A 13799-nucleotide genomic window follows, 5' to 3' on the forward strand; every position below is an offset into this window, starting at 1 on the left:
GAAGTCAGTAAATGATATTCATGGTATTTATGCATGGGTATAGGTTTACCTTTTTAGGAGCCCTCTGCATGGCAAGGAAAAAGTCTATGGATCCAGTTTCTTTTGAGAGGCTGTAGCAGTCATAAACTGCAACAACTTCAAAATTCCATCTGTCGTTTGCAACTCTTAAAAGAAAGTTACACTCTTCAAATGATAGATATATGCTCAAGCACATCCATTAAAAATAAATATGTTTGTGTGTTTCTTCAGCAGCAATATTCTCAATCCCTCTTTAGAAACACAATGGCCCTCAATTTAATCTACAGTTACTTGACTTTAATTTAAATCAAAGGGATGTAAACATCTTTCTACTTTTTATTGATTGATTGATTGATTGATTTAATAAATAAATAAAACCTATTTAAAAAAAGATCTCAAGATGGCTCAGAACATTAAAATGGACAAACAAGACATAAAACTAATAGATTAACAGTACAGAAAACAGTATTCATGGAAAACAGCAGTTAACATAATAGGCCAAGTAAAAGATACTGGGGATTCCCTCCTCTGAGGTTGGAGACAGAGCTCTGACCTCAGAAGGGGGAGCTGGAGAACTGCTAGGGTGACCATATGAAAAGGAGGACCGGGCTCCTGTATCTTTAACAGTTGTGAAGAAAAGGGAATTTCACCAGGTGTCATTTGTATGCATGCAGCACCTGGTGAAATTCACCTCTTCATCACATGACTTCTTTTGTATCTGGTCACTCTAGTATAGCTCCTACAGCTTTAACTGTTGTGATGAAGAAGGAATTTCACCAGTTGCTGTATACATACAAATGACACTTGCTGAAATTCCCTTTTCAATACAACAGGAGCCCTGTCCTCCTTTCTATATGGTCACCCTGGATCTGAACCCCACCCCCTTGCAGACAGCAGGGAATGAACCATGCCGGCTGCCCTCTGAGATCAGAAAAGCAACCTTAGATAGGGGGGTAAAGGAGGTGATTCAGTGGGTGGGAAGAGGAGGAGACGGGAGATGCCGGCATATGAGTTATCCTGAGGCCTCTCCAACCTCCTTCCCTCTCCCTATCGAGCGCCCTTGCTCGAGGAGCTAAAAGTAGGGTGGTAGAGCAGGGGAGGTGAAAGCTCTTCTCTGCCGCTTCTCTCACCTTGGGTTGGAAGGCTCTGAGTCTGGGGTCTTATGATAATAAAGGGCACAACTGATAGGATTGCACCCTAAATAGCAAAAACAGCTGTTCATAAACAGCTATAAAAAGTGGAACAGAAGTAGTCATAACTGACAAAACAAAAGGTAATAGAAAATACTTAGCAAAAAGTTTTCTTAAACAACCAAGTTGTAACCAAATGTCTTAAAATATACAGTGTCAGTGCTTGACAGATTTTCCATGGAAGGACAGTCTACATATGGTTATACTTGGTATTCTTCCTTTTTTTCCACCCCCAGAAAATCCTCTTTGTCTTTGAATAAATCTGCAAAGCTCTAGCAATCACAGAAATTAGATAAAGGAAAGGACCTTGTATGTCCTTTTAATGCCCTTGGATTGGTCTGGATCTAGTACTGACAACTTTGATTTTTGTTCTGAAATTTGGCATGGTAAATTGACTCACTATAAGATCCCTGGATTCCCTTGCACATCCATGTAAGTGGTGAACACTTATACCTGAGATAGAACAAATGCACCTCTAAAACAGAAAGTTAAAATATAATAGCTGCAATTTTGCAGGTCGGTACTTCAATCACAGCTAAAGCTTTTTCCTTATCAACTACAGAAATGGCTTGGGTTCACACAGTTCCATTGTGGGAGTATGTAGTGGATAGGAAATCTATTTCCCTAGATGGGAACTTGTTGGATGCTCTTCTCTTCCTGTACCACCTCCACCCAATAATGCCTCAATTCCTCGGCCATGATTTCACGTGTTGTTATCTAGCAAGGCAAAAGTAAAATAATATAATTTCTGGGCTTTTTTTAAAAAAAAAAACACCTCACAGCAATGGCTGTGTGTGAATAGGGAATCTCTTCACGTTCATCAATTATCACCTTAGTTCCCGAGGAGAAAGGGCACAATACTATCTTCACCGTGGTACCATGGTTGTTGAAGTCATGAGCATGTGTTCTTAAGTTGCTATTTTTACAGCACATAAATAGTAGCCAAAATTGTAATCGTAAGATACAACCTGCTTATAAGTCCTCTTCTCTGGTGTTTCTTTTATATGTTTTTCTGGGGCAGGATCTACGCTACTCCTTTAAAGTGCTTTATGACAGTGTTGACAACTGTTGGGGCTCAGGACACACTGCATATACAGTTTTCAAAACATTTTCAAAGCGCTTTAAAGCAGTTGTGTAGATCCAGCCTGGATATCCCTCCCCACCTCCACCCCACTCCCAAAATGCTATGGAAAATACTAGGAAAATGGTGAGAAAATATATCTTTATATTAAAAAAAAAATCTAACACTAAGCATTTAGCTAAAGTAAATGTACTTGGTCATAAGCACCCTTCCACATAACGTTGAAGACAGGAAGGGAAACCTGGATATTACACATAAGAAGCTTTGACAAGGTGACTGGTTGAGTTTATTACTAGGGATGCTTTCATGAGCTTTCTTACACCTGAGTCTGCAATCCTTCAAGCATGAACCCAACCCAAACTTTCTGTCATTGTAGCTTCTGTATTAGCAGTTTTGTTGGTATTGCAGTTTTGTTTTTTATAGAGCCCTTCAATCCATATAATCATGAAGAGAGGATGGCATCTGATTGTAGGCTCCTGAGAACCTACCAAGAACTGCTAAAGAAAGCTAAAAACCATTCTTTTTTCCACTTCCCACAGAGTACTGTCTTCCATTTATGTTACTTTATTTCACTGTTATTTTCCACTAACTCCAGTCCCAATCTTATGCACACAATTTTGTTTTACTTGGTCTTTTCAATCTGCCTTCCCAACGGGGCAGCCTATTAGTTCTCTTTTTCCAGTCTTCTCTCCAGCTGCTGAAAATGATGATCCTCCACTCCCCCCATCCTCTTATATTCCTTTGATCCTTTTCTTTGCCTTTCCTAGTAAGCACCTGACCCTTTCACACCTTCACACTCACTCATTTCCTCCTCAGTGCTCAGTCTTGCTTTCATCTTTCCCTTCCTTTGTTCACAAGCTCCCAGTTCCCCTTTAAGTCAAGATGCACAGTATTTTTTTCTGCTGCCTCAGAAAAACCTAGGAGCCAGAAAATGTCAACTTTACTCTTATTGTCCATTTTCAGCAGCTCCTGTATCAACATTATTTTTCTCCAGAAAATACTGACACAGCAGTATTTTTGGCTCCAGAAAGAAATAAGAAAATAATTTAAATCATTAAACAGAAAAATAGTTTAAAAATGCAACCTTTTCAAATGGGTTCCTTTTAAAATAGTTTTAGATAACATTGGCTATGAATCTGAAGTGTATTTGCCATTGTATACAAATTAATTCTATGTTATATGCAGCTCCATTTTTCTATCAGATTACTTTCCTTTTAAAAGTGGATGGGGCTGCACAATAGTTCGTGCAACTCCACGTTGCTGTAAATATGTCATGTGATGAACTGACATTGTGCTACCTTCTGTGATATGATTTAGCACAGAGGAGGAAATAATGATGAATGATTGCATCCAAAGGACTCTGTGCCCTTAAAACAGCTTGCCTAACAATTTTCTCTCTTCCCCCTCTCTTTCTCTATGGAGGTACAGAGAACATTAACAGTACATTCCCACTAGAGCTTTTATAATCTCATCACAGCAGGGATCATTCACATTCTCGGGGGTGGGGAGTTGGCAATTGCTTGCCAATGCCATACAGTAAAAGTAGATCCCTGCAGGTCACAGCATAACTTGGGAAAAGGCATTCTCCATCATTGTGCTCTGGGGGCTATAATGCCAGTGGTACCTGGAGTGGCCCCATTTAGACAACACGCTAAACCATGCTGCTTAACCACAAAATGGTTAACGGAATGCTTAACCGTGGTTAACTGTGTTGCCTGACACACATTCTCCCTAACTATCTGCCCCATTACTGCACCATCCGCCCCACTATAATTCCTAGCATGGCTGGCTGGAGGGATGGTGGGAGTTGTAGGACTTTTTTTCTGTCTAGTCAGGCATAGGATAGTACCCTCAGAGTCTTTATCAGTTGTGTCGAAGGCAAAAAACTTAACAGCTTTTCCTACCATAGAAAAATAGAATTGGGGTGGGAACAACTGTGTGTACTAAATTTCTGACTGCAAGGTTGCTGTAAAAGGCACAAGTAAAGTGAGGCAACCCTAAGGTGGCACTTCATTCCCCCCCCCTCTTCTTACCAACTATGTTTCATGCCCTTATAGTATACCCTGTTCTCTTGAGTTCTACACTGTCAGAGCTTAAACCAGAAGCGTCTGGAGAACGAACAGAGAGAAATTTCTTTTCAATGAAATCTTTTCTGTTTAATATGGGGTGTTAAAGCCACAATAGTTAAGAAGATTTTGCAGCTTTCACTGCAGTAATCCTTGGGATGGATTCTGCACCAAGAAAAATGTCCCTTTTCTTAGTTTATCATCCCCAGTAAAAGAGTGAATAAAGAGATAACATTCAGATGTCATCTCAGAGTGGGTGGAAAATGTTTATTTCACCTGCTTAGCATAATACATGATTTCTATGTGCTTTACCAAACAATTTCCCTTCACATAACAATACAATGTAATTATTTCTGTTGGCATTTTTGCTCACACTCTTTCGTCTCAGGTGTTAGATTTAAAAGTTCCTCAGAGTTGATAGGAAAAAAGTTAGTGATTTTTAATTGTTTTTGGGCCTTGGTATAGGAGATCACATCTTCAGTGACTGGAACCAGACCTTGTTATTTATATCAGCCTCTGGTGAGGACCATTGTGTTCTTTATGATGTTACACACTATTAACCAGAAAGCAGAAATAAGCCCAGCGAGGCACAGGAAGTGGTATCCAGTAATCAATGGCCAATGTCTTTCTGGTAATTCCTTTTGCTATTACATCTGAATGGCCGTGGTTCTTTTGATCCCTGGTTCTCTTAGTTCTTGTTTGGTTCTTCCCTCTCCTCTGTACACCCTGAGAGGTTTGATATGTGGGGGAGCTTCTCTAGCAGCATCCAAAGAACACTGAATCTCCAGGTGTCTGAGTATTGTGGAACGTTACTTCAACTGTCCGTAGACCTCTAGGTAGCGGCTTCTTGCCCACGGCGGAGAGCCTCAGGCCGAGAGCCTTTTTGCTCTCACCGCAGGCTCGCGCCTACAGGATGTTGAAGGCTTAAATACCTGGGGAAAGAGGACAGGTTGCTTGCAGCTGCTGGGGATGGAGGGCAACAGCAAACACTCTTCTCCAGTAGGCAGCTACCTATTTCTTTCTCCCATAGGGAACGACCTGCTCTTGTAGTGGCTAATTGTGACCCAGGAAGCTTTGCTCAAATCTTCCGTCAGCCATGAAGTCATTAGGTGGCCTTAGGCAAACTATTATTTCTTAAATGTACCCACATACACCGGTCAACAATGTAAGGGTAATATTGACCTTTCTTGCAGGGTTGTTAAAAGTATTAGGGTGGTAATCTAAATGAAGTGTATTGTGCGTGCACGTGGTTCCAGTAGTGAAGGGAGGGGGGGTTTCCTTTCCATGGAGAGTCATGCTGAGGCAATCAGCACTCTGATGGGCTTGACAGGGGTGGGGCCAAAGGGTGAACTAACCAGAATGACAATTCTATCCTTCCTTCTCACTTCGGCCCACCTGGAGCCCCTAAAAGCAGGGCTCCCAAAGGACATGCCTGGGTGGTGGCAGCCAAAATAGAGAAGGAATGCAAGACAGCAGGGTGGCTGGCCCCATCCCCGACCCCCAAAACTGAATTTCCGGGTCTCACTACTAGGAATAGTGCCAAAAATTCCAGAAGTAGGTTTAGGCTTATACATCATTTATTCTGCCTCAAAGGGCCCTTGGTCAATGATGCTATAAAAACAGAGCTCAGTCTAGGACACTTCATTTGCCCAGATGGCAATCATAGTAAGATCCTGTGGGAAGGGGGCATTGATGGCCAAGTGCAACATACAGTTGGCGTTCTGTCTACTACTAGTCCATCATCAGGACTTCGACCTACTAGGTTTTTAAATGGATGGCCATTGATATGTGGATCAATGGTAACCTTCATCACCTTCTTGGAGTGGGCAGCCAAAGTCAAGTTGGATCGCCTTTATATCACATGCTATGTAACATTGGGTTAACATGGGGAGTAACATTGGGTTAACATGGAGAATGCCAGTTTTCTTATACAGCCTTTCAAAGCCTGCCATGCAACCTAGGGGTTCCACTAGCTCAAGACAAAATGGAAGGACCGGCCACAAACCTGGGCTACTTAGGCATACAGCTATACTCAAGAACTAGTGGTTCATACCTGTGACATGTGATGGAGCACGTGCATGAAGAAGGTCCCAGGTTTGATCCCCTGCTTCTCCAGGTAGGGAGAAGAAAGTATCCCACCCGAAACTCTCAAGAGCTGCTGCCAGTCAGTATCGACAATACTGGGCTAGATGGACCAATGGTCTGACTCAGTATAAGACAGAGTGGGAAGTCATTAGCCACCCCAGCATCACATTAGCCATCAAGAACTCTACAAACCTAATGTGGTCATCCATCTGATAAAGGCACCAAGACTAGGCCAGGGGCTGAGACATGGCCAAATCTTGGGTGGTGGAAAGGGGGTCATATTAGCATTTGCACCATGGTGAGCACCTGCCCTCTACCACCAATGGCCCTGGCATGTGGTAAGGAAGGGGGAAACAAACATAAAGCGGGCGGGCTGATGGCAGGATCCACACCTCATGCCATCACCAGGCCTATTCAAGCAAAAGACAATGAAGTTGTGGCCAATTTATTATCCCAGCTAAGTCTGTGTCGTGTTTCCCATTCCCTCTGGCATTCACACGTGCTGCCAAACTGACACAGGACATCCACATCATTGAGTCTTCTTTTATTGAGGGAAATCTCATGGGAAAAAGTTTAATGGTTATACACTTCAAAAATTCTTAAAGCTGATTGAGGGTCAGAAAGCTTTAGGGTCCAAGATAACGTACAGTCAAAATGCTACTCACTACAATAACAACTGGTTTCCCAGTTGCCATCTCAATGGTTCAAAAAATGGGTTCCAAACCCAACCAAGAGAAGGGAAAGATTCCTGATATGATCCTTCAGGCAGTTACAATGGGGAATTCTTGAAAGGCTTAACAAACCATCCCAAGGGAGCTAGTCCAAACGCAGCCACATGTTAGTAACTCAGGGAATATGGCCAAACCCTAAACAAGATCATGGGGCGGGTAAAAATCTCAGGCATAAGAACTCCCATGCTTGTACTGTAGCACCGGGAACTCCTTGCCACCTGAGTCTGCAGGGGAAAAGTCCAACAGTAAAAATCAACCCCAATCTACCCTTACATTGAACGGTTGATAACACACACAATCACAGGGAAGGTAAAACTGCAGGCACAAGGAGTCCCATGCTTATGCTTCAGCCCAGGGAACTCCACACCACCTGAGTCGGCAGAGGAGTAGTCCAACAGTCAATCCCAGCCCACCACTACACTGAGCTGACCACAAATACACAATCCACAGCAAATGTGAGTTCAAGTCTATGAAAAGCCTCACAGTACTTTTCATGGCACAGTCCTTAGTAATCCAAAGTCCAAATAGAAGAGAGTCCATGTGCAGAGTGCTTTCAAAGTCCCAAACGGTGATGGATCCAAACAAGGAAGGATTTCGGGCCATAAGTCGAAAGATGATCCTAGCAAAGGCTCCTTGTATTTGCTCCAGCTTATAAAGGGAGGTGTAGGCCTGCCTCAAACCACCCAACAGACAGGGCTCTGGCCTGTAAACCATGCCCGTGTCCAAACAGGGTAGCACTACTCAGCTCACCAAGAAGACACTACAATCTGAGTGACTCGTTCAACAACAACCCCTTTCTAAACACTCTATCCATTTCCCAGAGAAGTCTAACAGTTTCAAGGCCGAGACAGGGAGTGAGTGAGCTACTCCTGTAAGAACTCTTGGCAGAGATAAGTTTGCACAGATATTCCAAACTAGTTCTAATAAATCTATAAAGTCTGCAATCCCATGCAAGTTTACTTGGAAATAAAAGCTTCATACGACAAGCGTTTTGTTGCATGCTTGTTACTGGGCACTCACAGAGTTTGCTAAGGTCCCTCACATGATGTTGTCTGCCTCATGAGCACCTTCTACCCCTTCTGCCCTTCCTTGTGCAACTGCAAAAAAACTCATAAAGTTTGATGTTTTTTAAACTCAGAATTGCTGCTCTCTCCTGCTGTGTTCAGGAGAAGCACCGCCATTAGAACAGCGGACTCAATGGGCCTCGTGCTCGTTTGTGTACTACCTCTTTTGAAAGAGGAAGTAACTGATGAATGAAAGAAGCGAAGGTAGGGAGTGTGTCAACCCCCGGTGTGATGGAGCTTTAAGTCTCAGTGAATTTGATGGGGGTTTATGGCTGAGTATATCTACAGAGGATCACCCTGTAAATACATGTTAGTATGGTTCATGCAATTCATTACCAGCACATACACAAGGCCACCTATGGCTCCTTGGCTGTATAGTTGAAGATCATATTGAACGTATATGGGTTGTACTTGCTGCCTTTCATTTACAAACCTGGATAGAATTTTAAAAAAGATTACTGTACTAGTAGTTTATTTGGGGACCTAAAGGCTTGAGGCCAGATTACCTGAAGGACTATCTCCTTACTTTCTGAGGCAAGATGAATGGCTACAAGAGACAACAGCTTTTCTATGGTGGTACCCCGTTTGTAGAGTACTTCCCCAGGGAGGCTTGCCTGGTAAAGATGTTTATATTTTCCAAGACATTTTGGGAACTGTTTTTAATGCTTTTAGATCTTTTCACTCTTTTAGCACTGTTACTGGTTTTATTTTTGTTTTTGTCATGTGTTGCTGCTGTTTTAACCTCTTTTTATCTCACTTATTTTTATCATTGTTTTATTTTAGTTTGGATTTGATTTATACCCTGCCTTTCTACCAAAAAATGCCACTCAAGGCAGCAGTTTTATTGTTACTTAGTATTTAATATTTTTAATGTGTACACTGCCCAGATAACTGGTTATTGGAAAGTTAATTGTAATATATAAATAAATAATAGGCCTTCTTTAATGTCCTATGCTAAAGGAGCTGCAGAGGTTCACCCAGCTTAATTTATCTGTAGAGTCACAAATCAGTAGCTCTAACATTCCCACCAACCATTTTTAAGCCAGCTCTTCAGATTTTTGTCACTTATGCGTTTTTTCTAACCTCTGAAAGCCTCTTTCAGACATAAAAACATTTGCCAAAGTTTCCCACTTTCTTAATAGTCCATGCCAAACCTAAAGTTTTAACAAACACAAGCACATGACAGACTGCATAGAGAGCTAGCATGTTCCACATAGTGTCACACAGAGTTTGACAGACAAAACTCATTAAGCCAGCACACTTTTCAGTAAAACGCTTCTTGGCTTTTTATCATAAGTCTTTCTTCACCACCACAATCCCATTTACAAACAATGTATTATGTATTATTACAGCAGTCAGTATTATGCAGTCCAGCTCCAAATTTGACAAGGCTCTGGGCAAAGTGCCTCTGTGAGTCCTCCTCCATCCATGGCCACTGAGGGACTCACATGGAGGCAGCAGCAGTGCTGGATGGCTGAGTCTAGCTGTTACTTTAATTTCCCATAACGCTCCAGAGAGATGCTGTATCACTTTTGGCCATTATGGGAAATTTACATGGCGGTTAGTCCTGGCCTGGAAAAGAATATAAAAGGTTCCCGGGCAGATGTCAGTGGTGAGCCCCGCCAATTGCCCAAAATGCTCAGCGCTGATTTTGTACCCAGTAATGGAACAAAGTAGAAAGATTCAGAATCTCTAAGACAAACATTTGGGAAAGAGAGCACGAAGACTTGGGGAAGGAAGTTTCAAGAAGAAGCCTTTCCAGTACCCTCTTTACTGCAAGTTCTTCTCCATGGTCATACCTGAACAATTTAAGCTTCTTCCCGAACAAGAGAGTAAATATCCCAAATAACGACACCAGACTGTGTACAACAGATTTCCATAGCAGGATAAAACAAGAGGACAAATTCATATGTCCAGGCCAATGTATAAAACAAGACTTAGGCTCACCCACTTCATGGCTATTAAAAGCCATGAAAGGTTATTAAAAGCTCTGAAATGTGTATAAAATACCTGTCCTCCACATGACATTTGAGTCTCCCCTGCCCCCCTCCCTGCTGAAATCCTGCTCTTCTCTTCACTGAGAACCCCACCACCTATTTGAAATGTCTTGCCATTTATTGGCAGCAGCTGACAGAATCAGTGGCTTTGTGAGGTAGAGTGTCAGTTGCTAGGATACCTAGAGCTGCAGTTAAACAAAGGGCCCAGCCTTGAGTTAATGCAAGGGTCCATCTTGGGTGGGAGCAGCGCGAAGAATCCGATAGAGTGTGGTGTGACTATCCCAAAACAGCAGCTGGGTGATCTTCATAAAGAGGCTGAGACGTCTCAGCCTCCGGTAACTGAGGAAAAAGAATGGGGACAGAATTCTTAACCCACTTTGCTTAACCCTGGCAGCAGCACAGGCTATTGGATGCAAGGCCTAAGTTAAAGACAGGGGGACAAATTTGTCATTAGGGGGAGATTACCATGAAGTGGTGACAGCTGTTGTCATAGTGGTTGAAAATAATATGGATAAGATAGTGGGTTGGGTTGAAGCAGTCACCAAAATACATTGGAGTCAATAGTGCTTACTTGATATTCTGTGGAACTGCTTGTATGAGAAGCTTACTTTATTGAAATTCCCATACCATGCCTTGCCCTTTCTCTTTGCTTCCTGAGCTCGCATTTGTTTTTAGATATTTCAGGGTTGGGCTAGGGCTAGTTGACTATTACTGGTGTTTATCCAAAGACCTTCTAGTCAATTGACTCCAATTTTTCCTATCACAAGCAAATCTATACCATACAATTAAAACTACAAGACAATGTGTCTTATATTGCTTTTGCATTTTGTACTGAAGCAGAACAATTTTTTTTCTTTAAACCCACCTGTCAGTATCTTTCCTTGTTCCTTGTCCCAAACCAGGACCTGGCCTTTCCATTCAGCAACCCGGGCAGGATCTACACTACTGCTTATAACGGTTTATAAGGGTTATGACAACTGTTCAGGCCCAGGACACATTACATATACTGTTTTCATACTGTTTTAAAAGTGTTATATCCTGCTTGGAGTAGATTGGCCCTAGGCTGAAACTAGTTCTGTATTTCCTGGGTTATAGCTGAATTTGCCTTAGGATACAAAACTCAAAGTGTTTCACGGCATAGCTAGCACCTGCAGTAGAAAACTAGCCCTTTTCATATCTCATACTTTTTTATAAATCTAAAAAGCACCTTCCCATATACTTCATACATCCACTTCTATACACCTCTCCACCATCATCGTAACACCTTTCTGTATAACTGTCACACCATCACAGAAACCTCAAGCCTCAAAGATTTTTTCCGTCTCCTTTCTCACAGTCCTTTTATCCTAGAACCTTCCACTGCAATCTTTCCGAGAATACCAACCATCTGGTGGAACAGACAGCTCACCCCTCACAGCTTGCCATAGACAATCTCAAGGTCTAAAGCAAATTAATATCCCTTTATGTACTAATCAGTCTTGGCCTCATATAATGTGAGTGGTTAAAGAGTGGTAAAAGGAGATCATCTAAAGATTTAAAATTTCAAAGGTCATGCAGGGTTTCAAATCTGAATGAGTAACTGTGGGAGCACAGATTAATTGAGATTAAACTCACAGGGGCCTGGAATTGAAGAGAATGCTCACATAAATATGTGTTAGGAGAATCCTTTCCTTTTATTGAACTGGTCACCTTAAAAGGCAGCTAACACCACAATCCTATACATATTACTCAGAAGTAAGTCCCAATGGGGTTTACTACCAGCTAAGTGTTACAGATTGTAGCCTAATCATGTTGTGATTAACTTTTAAATGAGTGTCCACCTAAAGGGAGTAATTCATATAGTACCTAGAGCTCCATCACACCAGTGATTTAGTGCATTCGCACCATGCCTAGCGTGCGGATTTGCAGCATGGTGCTCACATGACGCCGTGCCTGTCCTGCTGACACCCCGCCTCTTCCCCAGCCTTTCCTAGAATGCCTAAAGTCTGGATTATTTCCCTAAGCACGCCTGAAGTGCCGTTAAGCCTCCGTGTAGTGCTGTACTCTCACATTTTCCTTTGTTGGGGGCATGTGCTGCGATGGGAGATTTGCTGTTGGCTTGAATGGATTGCATCACATCCTGGCAGGGAAAAGCAATCTCTCCCAGCAGCCGGCTCCAAGCCTCAATATAAAACCCAAACCTTGCATCCCAGCCTCGAAAGCGTTTTTTAAAATCGTCCAACACCCAAATCTCTGCAGAGGCAGGATTGTACTCTCTTGATGCCCCCAAAGAGCCAGACTAAAGGGTCATTCCATTTTTGCTGGGCAGAAAGGCAGTCTGGTTGAAGTACTCAGCTGACAGGACCTGCTTGTATATGTCTTGTGAAAGAGGGAGGGGGAAGGAGCAACCAATGAACTGGAGGGAGAAAGAGAAGGGGTGGAGTGGAGTGGAGTGGAGTGGAGTGGAGTGGAGTGGAGTGGAGGAGCAAACAAGCGAAAGAGCACCATATGCAGGTGAAAGGAACCATAAGCTTGCTGCGCTTATGCATTGGAGGTAAAAAAAAAAAAAGCAGAGGAAAAGCAGGGGGGAAATTACGTGTGATGGAGCTCATAGACACATATCACAACCTATGGCTGCCAAGTGAGGAATTCAATATTTTTATACTTCCCATCTGAACAAAACTTTCTCATAGCAAAGAGGCCACTGTTCTCACATTCAAGGAGAGACTTGAACTCTCTTAGCCCATGCTTCCTGTAGGAGGCTGACCTGCCACTTGAAAACTGCTGTTGCATAGGATTTAAACTATTTAAAAGAGTACCAGGGTACACACACCAGTGGTTTTTAAACTCAGTTTCCAGGAAACTAAGACTGCCTTGTAAACTCCTTGGGGTTCCTCCATAGCTCTGAACAGAGAAAGCTTGTGGGGAAGAGAACTGGGATTATACCTGCTGTTCCCAGTCTTCATGTGAAAGCGTAAACAGAGCCTACGCATGTACAAGTTGTACAAGATAAACCCTCTCACAGACACAGTCAGGGAGGCTGCCTTTTGCAGGGTTCCTGATAGTGCCAAAAGCAGCAGCTAGCACGACTTCTTCTGCAAAGCACAGCAGCAGTGGAGTATTGTACATGTTCTAAGGTGCATTATTTTTAGTATGTGGTGATAGTGAATGGGACCATCAGGCCTGGACAACATCTTGCATGAATGGGTAATACACTCTAGATATTTGTGCAATGTACCGAGATTTCATGGCAAGCATGTTCTTTCATCACCAAACAAATTCAATGTGGAAAGGATTCCTGTTGATTAAAGTTTGAAAACCACAAATATCTCTCTCTCTAATACTATACGAAGATGGAAAGTGAACTTATAAAATTGATAAGAAAACTATCTTAAATTGTTCAGTAAAATTCTGTGAGCTTTTGGTGCACAGTACTGCTATCTTTGGTTTTCAATACTTTTACAACACTGTCTCAGGCTGCAATCTTAACATCACTACAAAAGTTCCTAGGTTAAAGCAGAACTTTTACATAAAGGACTGCCTGCTTTTCTTCACTAGGTAATTGTGTTGTGTTTTTCCATACTTTAG

Source organism: Elgaria multicarinata, chromosome 2, assembly GCF_023053635.1.
Source record: "Elgaria multicarinata webbii isolate HBS135686 ecotype San Diego chromosome 2, rElgMul1.1.pri, whole genome shotgun sequence".
Taxonomy (NCBI): Eukaryota; Metazoa; Chordata; class Lepidosauria; order Squamata; family Anguidae; genus Elgaria; species Elgaria multicarinata.